Source organism: Lithobates pipiens, unplaced genomic scaffold (genome assembly GCF_037356315.1).
Source record: "Lithobates pipiens isolate NorthernLeopardFrog02 unplaced genomic scaffold, aLitPip1_a1.2 Scaffold_18, whole genome shotgun sequence".
Classification (NCBI taxonomy): Eukaryota; Metazoa; Chordata; class Amphibia; order Anura; family Ranidae; genus Lithobates; species Lithobates pipiens.
The window spans coordinates 468,001,836-468,023,545 of NW_027507758.1; the positions used below are offsets into that span (position 1 = coordinate 468,001,836).

General features: G+C 44.1%; 1 pseudogene; it reads right to left on the bottom strand.

Moving 5' to 3' along the window:
- Positions 1–19,858: 19,858 nt before the first annotated feature.
- On the bottom strand, positions 19,859–19,977 carry LOC143990758 (5S ribosomal RNA; annotated as a pseudogene).
- Between the last annotated feature and the right edge of the window lie 1,733 nt (positions 19,978–21,710).

The window sequence follows — 21,710 nt, forward strand, 5'->3', positions numbered from 1 at the left end:
TGGAGACGTAGTATAGCATCTCGGGGTATGTTCTGAGGTATAGATATGAACAGAAAAAGTATTTCTCCTGCGCTCGTGCAGGCAGTATTGATGTAAAGTGGTAGTAATTCTGGATGGTGGGTTGTATAGGAAGATAATGTTGTCAGGTAGGTGTGAATTGGCAAGCGATGGATTCTGTCCACTGTGAAATCTAATTCTGTTAGGTCAGGCAAAATGGATGTAAAGAGTTGCACCACATATTTGTGCAGATCATAATTGCTGGACTGATTTGGGGACTCCCCTAATTTTCAAATTGTTCCTCCTAGAGCGACCCTCAATGTCTGGCAGTTTGGTTTTAACTGCCTCCATTTCATCCTCATTGTTATAATGGGTATCCACTAGATCATTGATGGTGGTGCAAATTCCTCCATCTTTGTTTCAATATGATCTACCCTGGATGATGTTGCTCGCAGTTACACTTCAATTTTGTGTACGCAGGACATCATGTCAGCATGCAGTGAGCTTCTTAAAGTTATTTGTGGGGAAAATATCAATAAAATCTGGGAGCTCTCTAGTGTCCTCCCCTGAATCTAGGCCCCAGCTCACCTCATGGCTGAAATCGGTTTCATCCAGTCTTAATCGCGCCTTCTCTGGGCTCCCTGAGGTAGGAGTGTGAAGGAGAGACTGAGGCCTTTTAGATGATGCATTCCTTTTTGTTGGATTGCCTTTTGCATGTCTCTGCTGAGGTGTGCTGCACATGGTGACCCATCTTGTCTATATGTCTATATTCAATTGGGTCCCCAGTGTTCTGTGTCGGTTCCGGTGTGCTCTGTGGGCTATGTTTCAGGATCTGCAGCTTGCTATGTGCCAAAATTACCCTGATTGCTGAGGAGCTTCTATCTCGAGTGTCCATCACTGTCCGTGGCAAGCTCCTCCCCCCACATCTTTCTTTTTTAGTTGCTTTACACAGATTGACCCAAACATTTCCCAATGTCTGCCTGACATATTAACAATCCATGTTACAGTTATTCCGATCTAAGCATCAATTAGGCAATTAGTGCATGGCAACTAGAGTATAGTATTCCTATTATTCCTACTATTTAGTATTAGAATATAGCTAAACCCACTAGGAAAAAGATCTTCTCAAATGTAACTATAGGTTGTGTTTTAATTAGATACTACCTGGTCCAGATGAAGAAGATAAAAAACCCTTTTGAAATTGTTTTAGAGCTATATTTTTGTTAAACTGTTTTTCTCTACTATTGGACTTCTTTGGGCCTCTGCAGTAAGTTTTTTTGGTAGAAGAAACTGTAGAGTATACACTCTGAGTCCACTGTCAACATCTAAGAAAGAATAGAGCCAGCTTCTGGGACAATATATCTTGCATGTTTTGGAGCTACGTAACTCATCACTGATCACCAAGAATGCCAGAATGGAAGAAAAACCCAAGCAGATGGCAGTGGGGAGTGAGGTTTTGTCTTCACTGAAGGAAGTCAACCATTGTAAGTAGCCCTTCCATCCAAAGTCTTGCTGCACGTTACTGATTATTTTTCTGGCTAATATACAATATTTGGTGGTGATAAAGAGACTAAAGTACAGTGGCATTCTATGGTGTAGGCATCAAAGTACCCTTTATCTGTTTACTTGGACAGGGATGGTTGACAGTTATAACTATGTTTTAGGTAAGCTGCATCCTCTTTGTTGTTTTTAAAGTAGAATGACCCCTTATTATAAAGACTGCAGTCTCCATTTTTATAGTTTAGTATAGAGAAGCAGACATACACTTCCTCGTTAGGGATGGGGCCTAGATACCCTCCTTTTTTACACAAATACCAAAAGCCTCTCAGTACATTAACATTATCAGAGGTTATCACTCACTTCTCATATGTAAGCATTGGATTACAATGATCTGATCATCAGGAGTCATCAGGAGTGGGGTCTAGAACCAAGATTATCTTTGCAATTAAGTCTTACAGCCACACTGCAAAGCATTTTGTGCTTCCAAAAGGCAGAGATAGCCAGGAAACTAGCATTTTCAGCAGTAAGTCAACAATGGCAACTCCTGTGTTTTTCTCATGAAAGCTCTCCTTTTGGAAGGCTCTGCTCCCTCCAGTAGTATAGTGTTTGGGAATTACTTCAATATCGTTAGCATTCAGTCATTCTGCAATGCTCTGTTGGTCTCCAGATAGAGCATCACAAACAAAATCTTTTAGTCGCGCTGTATGGTGCAATGCATTTCTATGATTTATATTAATCACAAACTGCTTTAATTACATCACCATGTAGTTCTAACATTACTGCAGTTAAATGAACCTATAATACCCAAAGGAGCCCCTTCCTTGTACCATTCAGCTGCAGCTGAATTTGACTGATTACTATGACATGTTACATGCTGACATCATTATATTTCTCCCAAACTAATTCCAAAGCATACAGCAGTCAATCAAATCTGCATCTAATCTAATAAAAGCTAGATCTAATAACAGTCTACCTGCAAGTTGCCATAAAAGCTCTTGAGTGCTCTGATTCCAACTTGTCATTTACACTAAGGTTTTTAACTTTATGGCTAACTTCTAAATCAGGCAAGAAAAATAATCAGCTTTCTGGATAATACTCATTATTTATTTTGTCCCATCATGCTTGTACAGGATCTTGAATTCTGCACGGTGCCCAATAGGCAAGGCCCCCAGGAACACTCTACAGTGTCTGGGATATGAATGGTCGGGGCCAACCACAATACACACCATATACATATCCTTTAGGGATTTGTGACTACATTTATACATCACATTGTGCCCACATTGGGCTCTTTGCAGTAAGTGTTGAGAGAAGTGGGGTACAGACATGGTAAGCAGTGAAAGAAGCGTGGTACAGGCATAGTGGTAAGAGCAGTATGATGATGTATAAGTTTGGGATAAGGATAAAAATAGCACTGGATGCAGGTTGCCAAATAACCAATAGAGACACTGGCTTGGATATTCTATAGGCTGAAATTCAGGGAAAATGGAAATAAATAAAATGCAAAGAAGATAGATAGATACAGATATGTTGAGCCCCCTCAATTCTATTTTTTATAGTGTTTAACAATAGAAAACAAAAAGCAATAATTCATTAAAAGAATTTTGAAGCAAAGAGAATTATAAAGGTTTCTGATAAGGAATATTCATATGGATTCTTGAGCAATAGAAAAACATGTTAAGATGAGTTTTGCAGATGTAGTCCTTCCAGTACTATATAACATGGTGAAATTTTAATTCTTCTATATCCGTCCTGGAAATGCACACAAGGTAGCAAGATGTGAATCCTATTTGTCTCTAGCAGAGATTAAATAGTAAATGATATTGCAGAAGATGCATTGAGTCTGCTTTGTCTGCAAATCATTTTATCATTTGATTTGACTTGGAGATTAGAAGTGAGTGTTACGGAAAGACATAGGGAACAGTGCCATCAACAGTCACCTGGATGACTATCTGCTCTCTCTCTGGCAAGACAAGTTAATGCAAATTTTAGTGTACACCAGAGCTTCCTCTGTTCTAATGTGGTACATGGCTTTACCATCAAGGCATGTGTACTTGATGTTGAAAATACTACATCTGTCTGGATTTGGCTACTTCACTGCTTCAGACACACAGCTGGGAGCCTGGAAAACAGATGTGAAGTCCAAGCAATGCGAGGTCAAGCTGTGATGGGATCTGTGCAGCCACCCCCTCCAAATATCTCTCATCCAGAGTACATCTTCAGAAAGCAAGCCAATATTCAGTGTTCCTTGGATCAGAGCCAAGTCACATGGGCCAAATGATGCAGGGGGTTATATCGCTTGGCTTTTCTAAACAGTTCAAAAGTTAATTTATTTCATGTAAACATTAAACTTGAGTTTTAAAAATACTCAAAATATATTTGAAAATATCCAGATGAACATTGAATGCACAATTCATTATTGATGAGTAAACATGCAGTTTTAAAAAAGAATACTATACATTTTATACATAGAAAGACTCAATAATAACAATTTCTTTTTTTGACATTTATTTCTTCTTGGATGCCTTTTTATACTGTTCTTTACATTCTGGCACAGAAGATGTCATAGAATTCCTATGTTAAATGCATAACACAAAAATCAGAAATTCTACTTGCTACTAGGATTAAGAAAACTCCTTGAGGATCCCAACATTTTCAAGGATCCAATGATTAATTAATAAAAAATGATTGTCAGAGACTATGGCCAGGATTTTCCATATGTACTGGAGGTATTCTTTGACCTGAGTTCCTTTACTACCAGTGAGGTAGGAGGTATAGGTCTACCTCGGAGTCCCTAACCATACAGATCAGAGATCTGTCATCAGTATTTGCAGATAAATACATAGCTGTATGTTGACATAAAGTTTTGATCAGTATATCTACAAAGATTGTGGTGAGGTAAAGAAATCTGGACACCCAAATGTTGAGCACAGTATGGCCATCTTGGATCAGGCTGAAAAATGTTATAATTCCTGGACTCAACATTTTATTCATTCTTGGCGTTACTACTGGAACACTTTTGGTTGTAGATTGGTTGATGCATTATTTTTGGTTTTGCATTAAACTCAATAATGTGCATCAGATGGACTGTGAGAAATCTGTTCATGTAATGTTGGAAATTGTGTTTACAAGAAAAGATCCCTCTGTCACCATGACTGTGTGATTAGGCAATAATCTGAAGAGTCTTTTGGACTAGGAGCAGTAGGCCCCAAGGTATTTTTTTGTAAATTGTTTGCTAGTTAGTTAAGCTGTGTTCTTTTTGTTTTGTGACAGGGGATCTTCAACCTACAATCATGACCTAACTACCTTCGCACTCTAATGAACTTTTGCTATTACACATTTAGCCACTATACAATGCTAATAGTATTAGCCAGGGATAGACCTATGCATTGAGCTTAGAACTGCCATTTCCTTTTAATTATATTGGGTTTGGTGCTGCTCTATTGTTTGTGTATTGTTTTACAGATTTAACGGAAGACGAACTGCTGATACTTTGCACTGTAATGTGATGCCTGTTTTATCCAGAAAGATAAAAATAGAGCATGTAGCAGTAAAGAATAACTGTCACTTGTGACACTGATGTTTGATTGACACTTTTTGTAATTTTATAGTTTGGAGTTTGTAACACACTGCTTTTTCCCTTGAGACTCCTTCCCCATCCTTTGTGTGTATATACATGATACCTCTTTCAAAGATGAAAGCGTAGTTATTTTTTAGTGCCAACTGCAGGGACCACTTTACTCAAGCAGAAGGATAATGCAAGGATGTAGTATTTTCCCAAGCTCTCTTTTTCTGTATTTTTTTGATACTGTGAAAAGGAGTTTTAGCTTTAGTCAGCTTGTCTGCATGTCATTGGTATTCTGTAAATATGAAGTGATTCATCTCTGCCACATGGTTGTGCTAGAAGTGGCATTCTGCATCATAGGTGAAAGATTGATGTCCTAGCCAAATCAGATGACTTTGGTAAATATCTGAGCCGCTTCCCTTACATGATCTTCTCTACCAAGCTTTTTGCCTAGTACAGGTACAAATGTAAAACCTGTATTGTTGCCAGGCCTCTAGGCCTAGGGGCCTGGAAAGCTGCAAGGATCTCCCCACTGAGAGAAACTCTTTCAATATACTGGCACTGTTAATGTTCTACTTGAGTCTAGAAGAAGCAAACTGCAGTTGTCCTCCACAATGGAAGTGGTGAGTGACAAAGTGAGTAGAATTAACACAGAAACATTATTATGCTGTCCTGCCTAGCACAATGTAAATCTAAAGAGGAGCAGAGACTGTTCTATGTAGAAATTCTAAGGTATCCTGTGCTTCTTCCTGTTCTTCATGCACTAGTGTATAGAGAACATCATTCTCAACACCATGAGATCCACCTACATGCCTGGACCGGCATCTGGCTCAGCCTCTCAGTAAGCCACCGAGAGTCTGAGCCAGCCGTTCCACCCACCCTCCACAGCCCAGAAATCCAGTTAGTGCTGTAGAGGCAGAGCAAAGAGTCGGTGACAGTCACAGGCTCTCTGCTCACTAATGGCTGAAAACCAAGCGACCAGTGGTGTTTGATCACCTGGATCTTAGTCTTAGAGGCGTCGGGGGACAGATGCAGCATCGGATCGATGCTGTATCCATCTAGGAGAGTATACATTATTTTTCTTCACAAGCCAAAACTTCTCTTTTAAGTGCTCATTATGTCTAGGATTGCTTGAATGAATAAGAACTAAATACTTACCTTACTCTGCCCTCCAGCAGGGTCCCTCCAGCAATGGAACTGGTCCCCCACAGCCACCTGTTAACATACTACACAGGGCTAATGTCCATGTTCTGTATGTGATGATGCCAACACTCCAGCTACAGAACAGAGCTTTGGACAGAGGAGTAGAGGGCTGGAGCTGGCTGGACAGGGAGTCAAGTAGAGCCCCGTAGATCCTAGATCCAGAAATTGCACAAGGACCTTTACTTCTTTCAAAGATGAGATTGACAGTAATCCTTGTACCCATCGTTCAAATAATCGTAATGCCTAAGGCTTTTCTGCCAGCTGGGATTCATGAGTGTCCCTTCAAGAGAAGTCAAGGTCCTGTTATCAGTCTGCGCTCACAAGCTTTTTGCAAATAGGCATTTGTTGGTATCATAACTGCTTTTCTCTGTATATAAGTAGGAATAATTAGGAATAAAAAATCAACTCAAGGTCACTTAGTGCTCAAAATTTATTTCAAAGTTAATTGCAGTTGGAAGCATGATGCATTATCGTATCTAACAAGCTCTACGAAAGGTTCTGATAAGCATCATAAGATGCTTTCACTTGATCACTAATGTCACATTAAGCACTTTTTGGACCACATCAGGTTTACTTTTACTTTAACATATTTGTGAAGACCTCTACCCTTTCTTTATAATAAAGCAATTAATGTGCAATTTTGATGTACAAAAAAGCAGTAACCCATAGCAAATATCCAACAAAGAATCACATTTTTTTTGTAACTGAAGGAAACCAAAATCAGACATTGTTGTGAACAACACATGTTGGATAATCCTATATGCTGTTCTTGCAGAATTCTGGAGTTTTGCTGAGACTGAGAAATGGAATTAACATTTTTTATGAGAGTGGAATCTCATGCAAACAGTTAACTGCCCACATTTATGCTATCCTACCTGCCAAATAACTTTTCAGTTTGGCTTGTCATTATTTGAGAAACATCTTCCTCACCTAGTCAGGATAAAAACTACTTCTACAGTATCACATAAAAGTGAGTACACCCCTCACATTTTTGTAAATACTTTATGTGACAGTGGGGTCACTTTGGACACAGGGTGAATAAAAGAAACCCCCGATATGGTCTGTGATAGCCATATTCAAGGCTGTATAATACATTGTGGATAAGTTGGATGTATATTGTATGTGGGGGTTAAGTGTCATTGCTGTGAATAATTAAGTTGTTTTGCATTTCTATTGTTCATTTAAGTCTATTCTTGTGTGTATTGTAAAGTGCCAGACAGACTGGCTGCTAACCCTTTGTGGAAAAGATGTGTATTGGGTGGGATCGTTTGAAGCATAGCAGACGTCTTGGGATGTGTGGGTGGAGCTGGGCTCTTGTTCATGTTAAAGCATGTGCCTTGAATTGTGTATAAAAATACAATGTTGGTTTTTAATAAAGTCATTCCTACTACAGAAGGGACAGAGTGCATCTCGTCTCTTTGCCAGAGGGGTCGGCTCCTATAGGAAAGGGTCGTTTAGCTGTGGATATTGGCAGCGAGTGGATGTGTGTCCAGAAGAGGGAACATCGTAAACGGCGTTAACCCCCTTTATATTAGGGGAGCCGTTACACTTTATTTATTTTTTATTTTTTTAATACAAACGTTTTTATTGGGTGAATAAAAACAGTTACAAAAATTGCAACCCGAGACAAACCAAGAGTATATATCAAATAACATCCTATACAAAGAAGTATAATGTGGATTATCTCGGTTGTTGAGTACAAAGTAATAGCAGTATAGATCAATCGACAATAATTCTATATCATTCAAAGCATCCAGACATTATAAACGTCAATAACTACTACAACAGAGAAACAAATCTTACACCTATAAAGTCTTAGTACTGTGCATATAGGCATGTATTTACTCTTGCAATATTATTCTTCGGGAGAAGAAAGGATCAAGGAGTTAAAGGGGATTTATTAAACAGTTTTCCCCCAGCTGCCCTGAGGTCCTTCCTTTGGCCTACTGTCTCGTTCAAGGTGGTTATGAACCATTCTCTCACTGAGGAGGAGGGAGACAGTCAGATCTAATGAGCCATGGGTCTGGAAGCCAACTGGTCCATTTGTTGGTGTATAGGTGCATTGTGTCCATGATCATATGATGAATGTGTTCCATGAGGAGGATGGTTTCCATCCTTCAAAGGACTTGCGACCAGGGAACTGACTGTGAATGCCAGTTAAGGGCTATAGTCCACTGGATGGTGCAAAACAAGGTATTAATCAATTTTTGAGATGAGGAGGGATTCCAGGAAGTGGGGTGAACAGAAGGCACCTTGGTGCCATTAACTCAATGCTAGTCCCGGTAAACAACGCCACCTTGGAAGTAGCTTGGCTCCAGATGTGTTGAAGGTGTGGGTAGCTCCAGAAGGTGTGCAGCAAGGTGCCCACCGCTAGACAGCCCCTAAAGCATTTATCCAAAACTGCGGGGTAGAACTTGTGGACCCTATCAGGTGTGAGGTACCACCACGTGTGTACTTTAACTATCGTTTCTTTAATAGATACTGAGCGAGAACATTTATGCATGTTTAAAAGCATATCCTGCCATTCCTCACTTGAGAATTCTATGCCCAGGTCCAACTCCCAGCGGCACATTGCTGTGGACTTCTCCAGTAAATCCAACTCAATCAAGTATTTATATATAGTGGAGATGGTGCCCTTCTCTCCGGGATGTTCTAGGCACACTGACTTATAAAGGGGCGCTGTAGGGTTGGGGGTAGTTTTATAGTAGGATTCAAAAAAATGTAGAATTTGGAGAAACTTATAAAACTCGCCTCTTGGGATATTGAATTGTGTCTGAAGTTGTGTGAAGGAATCCTAAGTTATTAGCGAGTGTTTTCAGTGTTGTAAGTGATTGCTGTACCCACCAGCTAAAGTTCCTGGGGGCATCAAATGCTGGGGGGAATCTTCTGTGACCTAAAAAAGAAGTCGGGGAGGGGGGGGGTCTATTGGAGCGAAGTTAAAATTTTTGGTGGTACAGGGACCAGAGGTGTAAGGACTGACCAACAATGTTATTTAATGCACCCAGCTCCCTTCCTCTCAGGACTTCTTGCCAGAGAGGACCTGGTATATAAAATGGACATATGGACTGTGTTTCGAACTGAAGCCAGGGGATTCCACACATCAACACAATGCCACTGGGCCGTCTGGGCTAGCCTGGCTGAGAGATAATACAATCAGATGTCTGGTATGCCCAGTCTGCCCCCTGTGCCGTAGGTCTATATGCAAGGGGTTTATCGTATCTGGGTTTTTTATTCAGCCAGATAAATGTGTTGATATCGTGTTGAACTTGTGCTAAAGTCTGGTGGGACACGTAAATAGGAAGAGCTCTAAAAAAGTACAGTAGCTTCAGCAGGATAGACATTTTGACTGCTACTACCCTGCCCAGTAGGGAGATGTGGAACGTGGACCACAGCCTCAGCCATTGTTTAACCTTAGTAAAAGCATTTGGGTAGTTGGCATTGTACATTGCCTTAAGAGAGGGGGCAATCGAATTCCCAAATATTACAAAATGGAGTTGGACAGGGAAAGACCGAACAAATATTTAAGATTAGAGATAACCTCTGGGGAAAGTTTAAGGGAAAGGCTGAGCACTTAGCCAGGTTGACTCCCAGGGCCAAAAAGCCTTGAAAGGATTTAAAAGTAGCGGGTAGGTTGGGTAGTGAAATTGTTGGATCTGGAAGAAATACGAGCACATCGTCTTAACTTATACTCCCCCTTCATGTATCCCCTAATGTTTGTATTGGAGATGATCGCCCTGGCCAACAGCTCTATGGCCAGGGTGAACACAAGAGGGGACAAGGGGCAGCCATGGCGGGTGCTTCTGCCTAGGGGGAAGTACTCGGAGGAGGAACCAGGTAATTTAATTCTGGTTTGGGGGTTGTGGTACAGTGCTTTAAAACCATTTACAAATTTGGCAGTAAACCCAAATTTGGCTAGGACTAAATCTAAATAGGACCATAAGACACTATCAAAGGCCTTGTGAATATCCAAACCCAAGATAAGGACTGCGGGAAAAGAGGTCTGTGTCTTGTATGATGTTAGTTGCCAACCGGATATTATTAGTAATTTGTCTAGTGAGTATAAAGCCTGTCTGTTCAGGGCCTATCAGGGGGGTTATTATAGGGGCTAATCTGTTTGCTAATACTTTGCCTAAAATTTTTATATCATTATTAAGAACTGAAATTGGCCTATAATTCTGGGGCAGGGAGTTTTTTGTTCTCTTCGTTAGGTTTGGGTATCAATGTCGTATTTGCGAAGAGCATGTCGTCTGGAAGTTTATGGCCTTTTAGGATGTGGTTAATGACTTTTCTTAATTTAGGGGTCAGTAAATGCGCAAATTTCTTATAATATAAAGGAGTATATCCGTCGGGTCCTGGGGCGGTAGATGTTTTGAGGGATTTCATAATAAGAAGAATATCTTGTTCCAAGCAAGGAGCATTCAAACTATTTATTTGTTCTTCCGAAAGTGATGGGAGCTGCAAGGAATTGAGCCACTGATTCAGTCCCTCGCTAGTAGGTGACTAAGGAGGACATAATAGGCCCTGGTAGAAAGATGTGAAGATCTGTAGAACTTCCATGGGATGTGTTACAAGTTGGCCAGAGCTATTCCTTAGTTTGTACACGAGTGGGTTAAAGTGATTGGTGAAGATTGTGTGAAAACAACCTCCTCCTTGGGCTGATCTGGCTTCTGCTGAGTGGCGGCTGTTGCTACCTCCTCTTCCTGATCCAATGCCAAGAGTGGCTGTGCATCGGAAATGTCTTGATGTGGATCTGAAAATAATTCCTGTGACTCAAGCGGAAGGTATATGGTGGTGGTGGTGTTGGTGGTAGTGTCTTTGGGGGTGCACACAGCAGAGAGTGAAGAAGATGGTGCAGATGGAGAGGAGGAGGAGAGTGCAGAAGAGTAAGGCTGAGTGAGCCACTCAATCAGGTCTGGTGCGTCCTTTGATGTAATCGCACGCGCCTTATGCAATTTGCCACTTTGGCTCAAGCCTGTTGCTCCTGCCCTACCCCTACCACCCCTGCGGAAGGGCCCGCCTCTTCCTCTGGCTGTCATTTTTTAAATGACCCTGTGACAAAAGTCTCTAGAGAAGTGTAGTATGTATGTGGAAGAAGGTATATAACACCCCGCTTCAATCTGTCGTTTTTGGCGGCCACTGGTCTATCACACCAGTCATAATACTTTTTTTTATTGTGTTTGTCACTCTTTGTAGTATCGCTGCAGAAACGCTCAGCAGTTACAATGCTGCACAGTGGAAATGCACTATATTTTGCTTTCTATATGTGCAAGTATTTTATACGTGTATTACACACCTATATACTGCACACCAAATAGTACACCTATACCAGTCCTTAAAAAGACCTTTGTGGACCTAGTAGCTAGTGATTTGCAGACTGTCCCTCAGTCCCTACACTGATAAAAGACAGCTGCAGAAACGAGCAGTAATCTGCAGCACAGCAATGCACCAGCAACCTATATATTGTACACCTATACCAATCCTCAAAAGGACCTTTGTGGACCTAGTAGTAATAGCTAGCTAGTGATTAAACTGACAGTCCCTGCTCCACACAGAGTCCTGTCCCTACACTGACAAAAGACAGCTGCAATCACCAGCACAGCAATGCACCAGCACCCTATATACTGTACTACACCTACATTCAGTCCTTAAAAGGACCTTTGTGGACCTTGTAGCTAGTGATTTGCAGACTGTCCCTCAGTCCCTACACTGATAAAAGACTGCTGCAGAATAGGACAGCAGTCAGCAGCAGTGCACCACAACCCTATATATTGTACACCTATACCAGTCCTTACAAGGACCTTTGTGGACCTAGTAGCTAGTGTTTTGCAGACTGTACCTCAGTCCCTACACTGATAAAAGACTGCTGCAGGAACCAGCAGTAATCTGCAGCACAGCCCTGCACCAGCACCCTATATATTGTACACCGATTCCAGTCCTTAAAAGGACCTTTGAGGACCTAGTAGTAATAGCTAGCTAGTGATTAAACTTAGGCCGCGTACACACGCGGGGACTGTTCGCTGAAACTTTGTTCGTCAAACAGTTGCCGCAACAGTCCGCTCAAAATTTGCATGAGCGGACTTGCCCACACACGAGCGGACTGTTTCAGCGAACTGTTTGCCAAACAGTTCGCTCAACTTTTGAAATGAACGGACTCGCCCACGTAAGGCGGAGGCAAGTCCGCCAATTTCGAGCGCGTGTACAGGTAGGCGGGGCCCGCGAAGGAGACGTTGCGGGCACCGCCGCCTGGAATGGACTTAAAGGGGAACCCCAACGCCGAAAAAAATCGGCGTGGGGGTCCCCCCAAAGTCCACAACAGACCCTTGTCCGAGCACGCTACCCGGCCGGCCAGGAAAGGGGGGCGAGCGAGCGCGCCCCCCCTCCTGAGCCGTACCAGGCCGCGTGCCCTCAACATGGGGGGTGCCTTGGGGAAGGGGGGGCCGCGCGGCCCCCCCACCCCAAAGCACCTTGTCCCCATGTTGATGAGGACAAGGGCCTCTTCCCGACAACCCTGGCCGTTGGTTGTTGGGGTCTGCGGGCGGGGGGCTTATCGGAATCCGGAAGCCCCCTTTAATAAGGGGGCCCCCGGATACCGGCCCCCCACCCTATGTGAATGAGTATGGGGTACAATGTACCCCTACCCATTCACCTGTAAAATAAAAGTACCCAAAAAAAACACAACACACGAGAAAAAAGATTTTATTGCACAGCTCCGGGGGTCTTCCGTCTTCGGGGGTCTTCTCGCCGGACTCCTCCGCTATCTTCGTGTAGCTCTTTTGCTAGCGGAGGAGTCCGGCTTTCTTCCTCGCCGCCGGCCTCTTCTCCCGACTTTGGGGGTCTTGTCCCCCTCTTCGGTTCTTCTGCCGGGCCACCGTGCCTTCTTATAGCTCTTTTACAGGCGGTGGCCCGGTCTTCTGTCGCCGCTGTCGCCGCCTTCCGTTCTTCTTCTTCTTCTTCTTGTTCTTCTTCTTCTTCTCCAGGAGATGTTGACACGTCACTCTCTCCGGCCGGAATGCCAGAGCCGCCCTGTGCTGCCACTTATATAGTGACAATGGGGCGGTGTCACATGGTATATGTCACATGGGTTGGTCACATGGTGACCCCGCCCCCTTATGATGTCATAGTCCCCATGTGACATCAACCCATGTGACCAACCCATGTGACATATACCATGTGACACCGCCCCATTGTCACTATATAAGTGACCGCTCAGCGCGGCTCTGGCATTCCGGCCGGAGAGAGCGACGTGTCAACATCTCCTGGAGAAGAACAAGAAGAAGAAGAAGAAGAAGAACGGAAGGCGGCGACGGCGACAGCGGCGACAGAAGACCGGGCCACCGCCTGCAAAAGAGCTACAAGAAGGCACGGTGGCCCGGCAGAAGAACCGAAGAGGGGGACAAGACCCCCGAAGTCGGGAGAAGAGGCCGGCGGCAGGGAGGAAGAAAGCCGGACTCCTCCGCTAGCAAAAGAGCTACACGAAGATAGCGGAGGAGTCTGGCGAGAAGACCCCCGAAGACGGAAGACCCCCGGAGCTGTGCAATAAAATATTTTTTCTCGTGTGTTGTGTTTTTTTTTGGGTACTTTTATTTTACAGGTGAATGGGTAGGGGTACATTGTACCCCATACTCATTCACATAGGGTGGGGGGCTGGTATCCGGGGGCCCCCTTATTAAAGGGGGCTCCCGGATTCCGATAAGCCCCCCGCCCGCAGACCCCGACAACCAACGGCCAGGGTTGTCGGGAAGAGGCCCTTGTCCTCATCAACATGGGGACAAGGTGCTTTGGGGTGGGGGGGCCGCGCGGCCCCCCCTTCCCCAAGGCACCCCCCATGTTGAGGGCACGCGGCCTGGTACGGCTCAGGAGGGGGGGCGCGCTCGCTCGCCCCCCTTTCCTGGCCGGCCGGGTAGCGTGCTCGGACAAGGGTCTGTTGTGGACTTTGGGGGGACCCCCACGCCGATTTTTTTCGGCGTTGGGGTTCCCCTTTAAGTCCATTCCAGGCGGCGGTGCCCGCGACGTCTCCTTCGCGGGCCCCGCCTACCTGGAGACGCGCTCGTAATGAGCAGACTTTCCTCCGAGCGGGAACAGTTTGCTCATTTCGAAAGTGGCCTACACACGGGCGGACTGTTCGCTCAAACAAAGTTTCAGCGGACAGTTTTTCGGAATTTCCGAAAGACTTTGTCCGTCAAACTGTCCGCTGAAACTGTCCGCTGAAGCCCCACACACGGGCGGACTGTCCGCTGAAACACTGTTCAGCGGACAAAGTTGAGCGAACAGTCCGCCCGTGTGTACGCGGCCTTACTGTCCCTGCTCCACACAGTGTCCTGTCCCTAAACTGACAAAAGACAGCTGCAATCACCAGTACAGCAATGCACCAGCACCCTATATATTGTACACCTATTCCAGTCCTTAAAAGGACCTTTGTGGACCTAGTAGCTAGTGATTTGCAGACTGTCCCTCAGTCCCTACACTGATAAAAAGACTGCTGCAGAATAGGGCAGCAGTCAGCAGCAGTGCACCACAACCCTATATATTGTACACCTATACCAGTCCTTACAAGGACCTTTGTGGACCTAGTAGCTAGTGATTTGCAGACTGTCCCTTAGTCCCTACACTCATAAAGGACTGCTGCAGAATAGGGCAGTAATATGAAGCACAGCCTTGCACCAGCACCCTATATATTGTACACCTATACCAGTCCTTAAAATGACCTTTGTGGACCAAGTAGCTAGTGATTTGCAGACTGTCCCTCAGTTCCTATACTAATAAAAGACAGCTGCAGAATCGGGCAGCAGTCAAGTATAATATTCTTTCTATATTTGAAAGAAAGTATATTATACGTGCACAACCCTATATATCAGCACAGCAATGCACCAGCACCCTATATATTGTACACCTATACGAGTCCTTAAAAGGACCTTTGTGGACCTAATAGTAATAGCTAGTGATTAAACTGACTGTCCCTGCTCCACACAGCGTCCTGTCCCTACACTGACAAAAGATAGCTGCAGAATCAGTCAGTAGTGCACTCAGCAATCACCAGTACAGCAGTGCACCAGAACCCTATATACTGTACACCTATACCAGTCCTTAAAATGACCTTTGTGGACCTAATAGCTAGCGATTTGTGTCACTACAGTCTCTCCCTGCTCCACACAGCGTCCTGTCCCTAAACTGACATAAGACAGAATGTAAAATGGCCGCCAGATCGGGTCTATTTATAAGGTGGGGGAATGTCCAATTGTCTATGTGCTGAAATGTCTAAATTGGCTGTCCTGTACCCCACGAATGATGTGTCATCATGGGTCAGTTCTTTCACACTGTGAACACATATGTCCGCTGGGCGAACAGCGGCAATAGTCCGCCGATCGGGCGAATCGCGAACACGCAAAATTCTCTGCGAACCGACCGCCGGGTGAACAGTTTGGCCATCCCTACTAGTAATCCATAGTATGCTTGTCTTCAGCAAACTGTTTGTGGGCTTTCTTGTGCATCATCTTTAGAAGAAGCTTCCTTCTGGGATGACAGCCATGCGGATCAATGTGATGCAGTGTGTGGCATATGGTCTGAGCACTGACAGACTGACCCCCCCATCCCTTCATCCTCTGCAGCAATGCTGGCAGCACTCATATGTCTATTTCCCAAAGACAACCTCTGGATATGATGCTGAGCACGTGCACTCAACTTCTTTCGTCGACCATGACGAGGCCTGTTCTGAGTGGAACCTGTCCTGTTCAACCGATGTATGGTCTTGGCCACCGTGCTGCAGCTTAGTTTCAGGGTCTTGGCAATCTTCTTATAGCCTAGGCCATCTTTATGTAGAGCAACAATTCTTTTTTTTCAGATCCTCAGAGAGTTATTTGCTTTGAGGTGCCATTTTGAACTTCCAGGGACCAGTATGAGAGAGTGAGAACAATAACACCAAATTTAACACACCTGCTCCCTAATAAGTCACATGACACTGGGGAGGAAAAATGGCTAATTGGACCCAATTTGGACATTTTCACTTAGGAGGTGCACTCACTTTTGCTGTTAGCGTTTTGAACATTAATGGCTGATGTGTTGAGTTATTTTGAGGGGGCAGCAAATTTACATTGTTATACGAGCTGTACACTCACTACTTTATATTGTAGCAAGGTATTATTTCTTCAGTGTTGTCACATGAAAAGATATAATAAAATATTTACAAAAATGTGAGGGGTGTACACACTTTTGTGAGATACTGTATTTCCTATGTTAGCATTACTATCTTCTGAGTCAAATTTCTTTTCATTGGACAGAAGTGATTATCATATATTACCCAAAAAGCAGTCTGAAGGTAGAGAGGTGAGGTAGATAGCTACATTGCTGAACCAGGAATTAAGTACAGCGCCAGTTTGGATGTGCAGTTTGATAGAGGTGTTTAATTCACAACACTGTACGGAATTCCAAATCCTTTGATAGGTGAAATAACATATTTGTTTTTCAGATGTGTTTGAGATGTTTACCTCGGGTTCTGCTTTAAACAATGTCATGAAGTTAATTTAGATCACAAAAATGATGCGCAAAATGTCCTTGCATACTAATCAGAAATCGTCTGTGAATGACTTGATTCTAGAAAACTGCAATGTGATTGGTTGTTTAGGTGATCATTCTAAATGTAATTGATGCAAATGGTACTCCTATATTAGAGTCTTTTTGTATCACTTCTCAATAATAAATGCACTGCATAAAGAGTGCAGCGATGTTGCACACAGAATAAAGGCCCTTGTTTTATGTGCACCTCTAAAATTATGATATGCAATGTCTGGCTGCATAAACAGTGTTTACTCTTGTTCAGGACAGGACAGCCTTGTGACCCATAAGTCCAGGCCCCGAGGGCCAAACGTACTGAATCTCCAGAATATTGATGGGCAGGAACCTTTCGGTTTGGACCACTTTCCTTGGAGTGAAAGCTTTTCTAGGACTGCACCCCAGCCTATAAGGCTGGTATCCATAGTTACCACTTTTCTGGTGACTGGAAGCACTGTAGCTTCAAGTCACCAGTTCCAGTTCCAGTAGCACTGACCCCCGAAGGAGCGGCTGGTTTTCTTGGGCTTACCATTTACCTCCTCCGCCTTGTAGCTTGTCGTTCTTGTCTAGGAGTTCCCGAGATTGATGGCCCAATAACTGCAGAGACCGACACTTGAATTCCTTTTGGAATTTTTATTTGCTTAAAACGTTGAACAGAAACACAGTCTCTCAGTTGGGAATAGAGGGTATAGGTATGGAAGCTCAGGCACTTTGAAACTGCTGACACTTAATAAATGTCTCTCTCTCAGTAATCCAGGGACTAGCCACTCGCAACTGGATATTTCCACTGTCGGATAAATCTTGGTTTATGGACTTAGCAGCCGACACATGACTCAAACTTGCAGCCGGTCTGGCGATACCGTAAGAAATGTGGATTCAATAAGTGCCCATACAGCTCAACATCCTGGCTCTTACCGAGCAGCCAGCCTCGTGCATGGCCCTCTTCCGAAGAGTCCTCCCCTGGTTGCATGACGAGTTGCTGGGCCTCTCCAAAACCCGAAATGGCAACGGACCACTTTAGAATCCTCCTTCCAGTTACTGTGCCTCGGACTAGACAGCTCATAGATTCGGAAACGGATGGATCCGCACCCCAGGCATTGAGGGCCTCTGGGGAGGACCAGGACCATGTAGTCATAACATACTTCTGGACCGGAACCCAGAACCACGTGACTTCAATACCTTAAGTACCCTCTCCCGGAATACACAGCAAGACAACGCACCCACTGATTGGCACCGAGAGAGAGATTGGTACCCAATACGTCCAACCAGACTGCGTTCCAATGCCTGTCAAAGGTGCTAACTACACCTATGACCAGGCAGAACATTAGTACAGCCCAGCCAAACTGATTGCCAAAACTACAATTTCGAACAATTAACCCCAAGACTCAACTATAGTCTTGGGAAAAAACGAAATTTGCAGACATAGCGTGTACTATTTAGGAGTACCGGCGCTACAGGAGTAAAGGATTTTCCTGTAGACTTTTGGCTAGCAACCACCAACTGAGGCTCCTACGTACTTCTAATGTCAGGCACCTGGGAAAAACTAAGGTTTGGATCCTCTTGCTCCAAGCAGACAGTATGCTGTTCAGTAATGGCGTTGAGTGAAAACTGGGTGAAAGGAACAGCCTTAAATGAGGCTACCCTCTTCCCGAACAACCTCATACAAAGGCAAATGGAAGGTCTATCCCTTGCTTTTCCCACTTGGGCCAAAACTTTATGGTCTTGGCCTTTGACTCGGGTAAACGATACCCTGCTTTGGGCTATGTCCTCAAATACTCTAGCCTCCATAGGGGCTATAAAGACCATGCTGGACACACACAGGTCCAGCCAAGCTACCGACTGATCTATCGGCAGACTGTCTTGGTATGCCATTACAGCTATACCCTGAGCCCTTTAGACCCACTAGAGGCAAGCCCTAGCAGTTTATAAAATACTTGAGCATGGTGGCAAACCACAAGGGCAAGCCTACCAACCAGAAGAGGTGCTGTTTTCCTGTGAAATGCAGACAAGTTCTGGAAACACATATGCAAACTATTCTCCATATGTTTAAGTGGCAAGAGTTAACGCAACATGCCTCAAAAGAAGCGTGCATTCATGGAAGCATGAATTTTCTACAATATGTTTAAAACATAAAAAGTGTGCGCTGTACAAATGCATACCTATAACACGTGTGCTATGGAACAGGCACCTTGCAAGCATGCGTCTCTGAATGTGTAATGCAAGACTACACATCCTGTATCCAGGCAGACACGTATTCCTATGTGAACATAAGGAATCCTGTATAATTAAGGAGGCTAAATTAACATGCCTCATTATGCAAATATGCAAATCAAGGTGATCATGCAACCTTAGGCGATCATGCATTTTTATGCGATTCAGTATCTTTTATGTGACCAAACATTCTATGCATTATAAGATCTACTGTGTGGACAAGTACCCTTGTGAGACAAAGGACTCTTCTGTGATCAAGTACCCCTGTGAAATCCAGCATCTTCATGCAATAAAGCATCTTTATGCGATTTTGAGCATTTCTGAAAAAAATAGCTTATCCGTGTGACCAAGTATCCTTGAGTAATCAAAGACTCTTGTTAGATCAAGCACCCCTGTGTGATCTAGCATCTTTATGCACCTAAGCATTCTTATGCAATTTAGGCATTTCTGTGAAAAAAAACCTTTCTGCGTGAGCAAGTATCCCTGGGAAAACAAGGACTCTTGTGGGGTCAAGCACTCTTATGCAATGCTGTATCTTTATGCAAACAGGCACTTATGCATTTTTAGGCAATTATGCAATTTTAGGCATTCATGTGATTTTTAGGCTTTTCTGCGCAAATAAACACCTAACGACCAAGCATTCTCATGCGACTATATAAGTCCACCACAAACAGAAAAAACATGTAATACATGTTCTGCCACATGCATCTTGTACATTCCAATACTCAGGTAATTTATGCAAATATGTGGACTGATAAAAAGAAGTTATCCTACACTGACGTGTGTTCCCACACTCATGCGTTTAGCTGTTTGTGTTAGCAATAATGTGCACAGAACCTTGTACAGCACCTGGTATTCCCATACGGTCTCCCATCCAGGTACTAACCAGGCCCAGCCCTGCTTAGCCTCTGAGATCAGATGAGATTGGGAGCTTTCAGGGTGATGTGGCTGTAGGCATCTCAGCAGTTGTGCATTTGGCTAGTTTGTAAGCAAGCACCTGCATGAGGACCTTGTGGAGGTTCTACTCCTCTTTGTAGTAATGGACGGACTTGGAAAGGTACGCAAAATCTATGGGAATTTAAGAAGAAAACTCAAGTAGGAGACACAGGCTTTGGCCGTCTAGGCTGAGGATAAGTTATACCCAGCATGAATCTCTGTAAAATATTGCAGCTCCAATTTCAGAGCTTGTGAGGCCTCTGATCTTTCATCATCAGATTGTTGATTCTCTTGATTGAGGTTTCAGGGCAGGGAAAGGGGAACTACCTCGATTTCTGCCCTCTTGTGAGAATGCTGCAATTAAGCAGCTAACTTCTCCTGTGCACCACACATTGCAAATGTAAACAACCGTCTTTAAAAGACCTATGCAGGGCTGCAATGTTGGGAGATGCTGTAAGACTGACAGGGGCAATGGCTTATCCTGTGCGGCTGCCTCCAGTCTTTCGGGGGGATAGGACCCTTAGATTTAGGTTCTTTTAACTGCCCCTAAAGCCCTCTTATTGGGAGACATAGTCCTAAGCTGACAAAAGCAGGGGTACTAGTATAAATGCAATCAATGTTGTGCCTAGTCTTACAATATTATTATTAGTTTAGTCTGCACAACCTTATGCCGAGTAGGTGTCTTAGCCCTGGTACACATGGTCGGAAATTCAGACCACAAAATCCGTCAGATTTTTTTCCGACGGATTTTGTCTGAAACTGGTGTTGCATACACACAGTCGGACAAGGTTGTCGGAAAATCTGATCGTTATGAACGTGATGACGGTCATTCGTTCCAATGGGACTACGTTCAGCCTAGTAGCCAATAGCTTTGCTCTGGTACTTTGATCTGAGCATGCGTAGCACTTTGTCCGATCGGAATTCTCTACAAATGATCGGAAAAAGTCAGATCGGATTTTGTTGTCAGAAAATTTGAGATCTTGCCCTCAATTTTTTTCCGTTGGAGCCTCTGACGCAAAAAGTACGATAGAGCCCACACACGATCGGATTTTCCAACAATATAATCTGATCGGACCTTTTCTATCGGAAATTTCCGACCGTGTGTACATGGGCTTAGATATGCCTGGATACGAACCCACCGATATACTTACTTCCTGCAGCTCTGTGTCCCACCACCTACAGGGCTCTGGTGTTCTGGGCTTTTAAAAACACCCACCTCATGCCAGCACACTGATGCGCTGTGCACGCCGCACGTGTACAGCGCTAGCAACCACGCCCCCTCCTTCCCCACCGAATCTGCCATAAAAGCATGCCCCCTGAGTGTGCGGCGGCCAGGGGTGAGGGGGGGAGAAAGGAGACAACCAGAGGACTATGTGGGACCCTCTAGACTTTGTAGCACCCCTTCTTTAAGATCATGTGGCAGAGTCTGCAGCGGAGGAGGTGAGCGGCTTCACAGACCGGCTTCACTGAGTGTGTATCCTCGAAGGCATGTAAGTATACACCAGGTATGTCTCTTACTCCCTCTTGTGGTAGAAAACAGATAAGACATGCAAACTGCTTTTACACTATGAACCACATGTGAATCGCATAGGAACTGCACTGCATTTAGATGAGATTATGATGAAGATGAACATGATTCTTCATAATATTGAGTTCAATTTGATTTGAACTCAGTCATTTTGAATGGGCGCAAATTGCACCACATCGCACCATGGACATGCATGCACCTTATTTGGAGCTACACCACAACCAC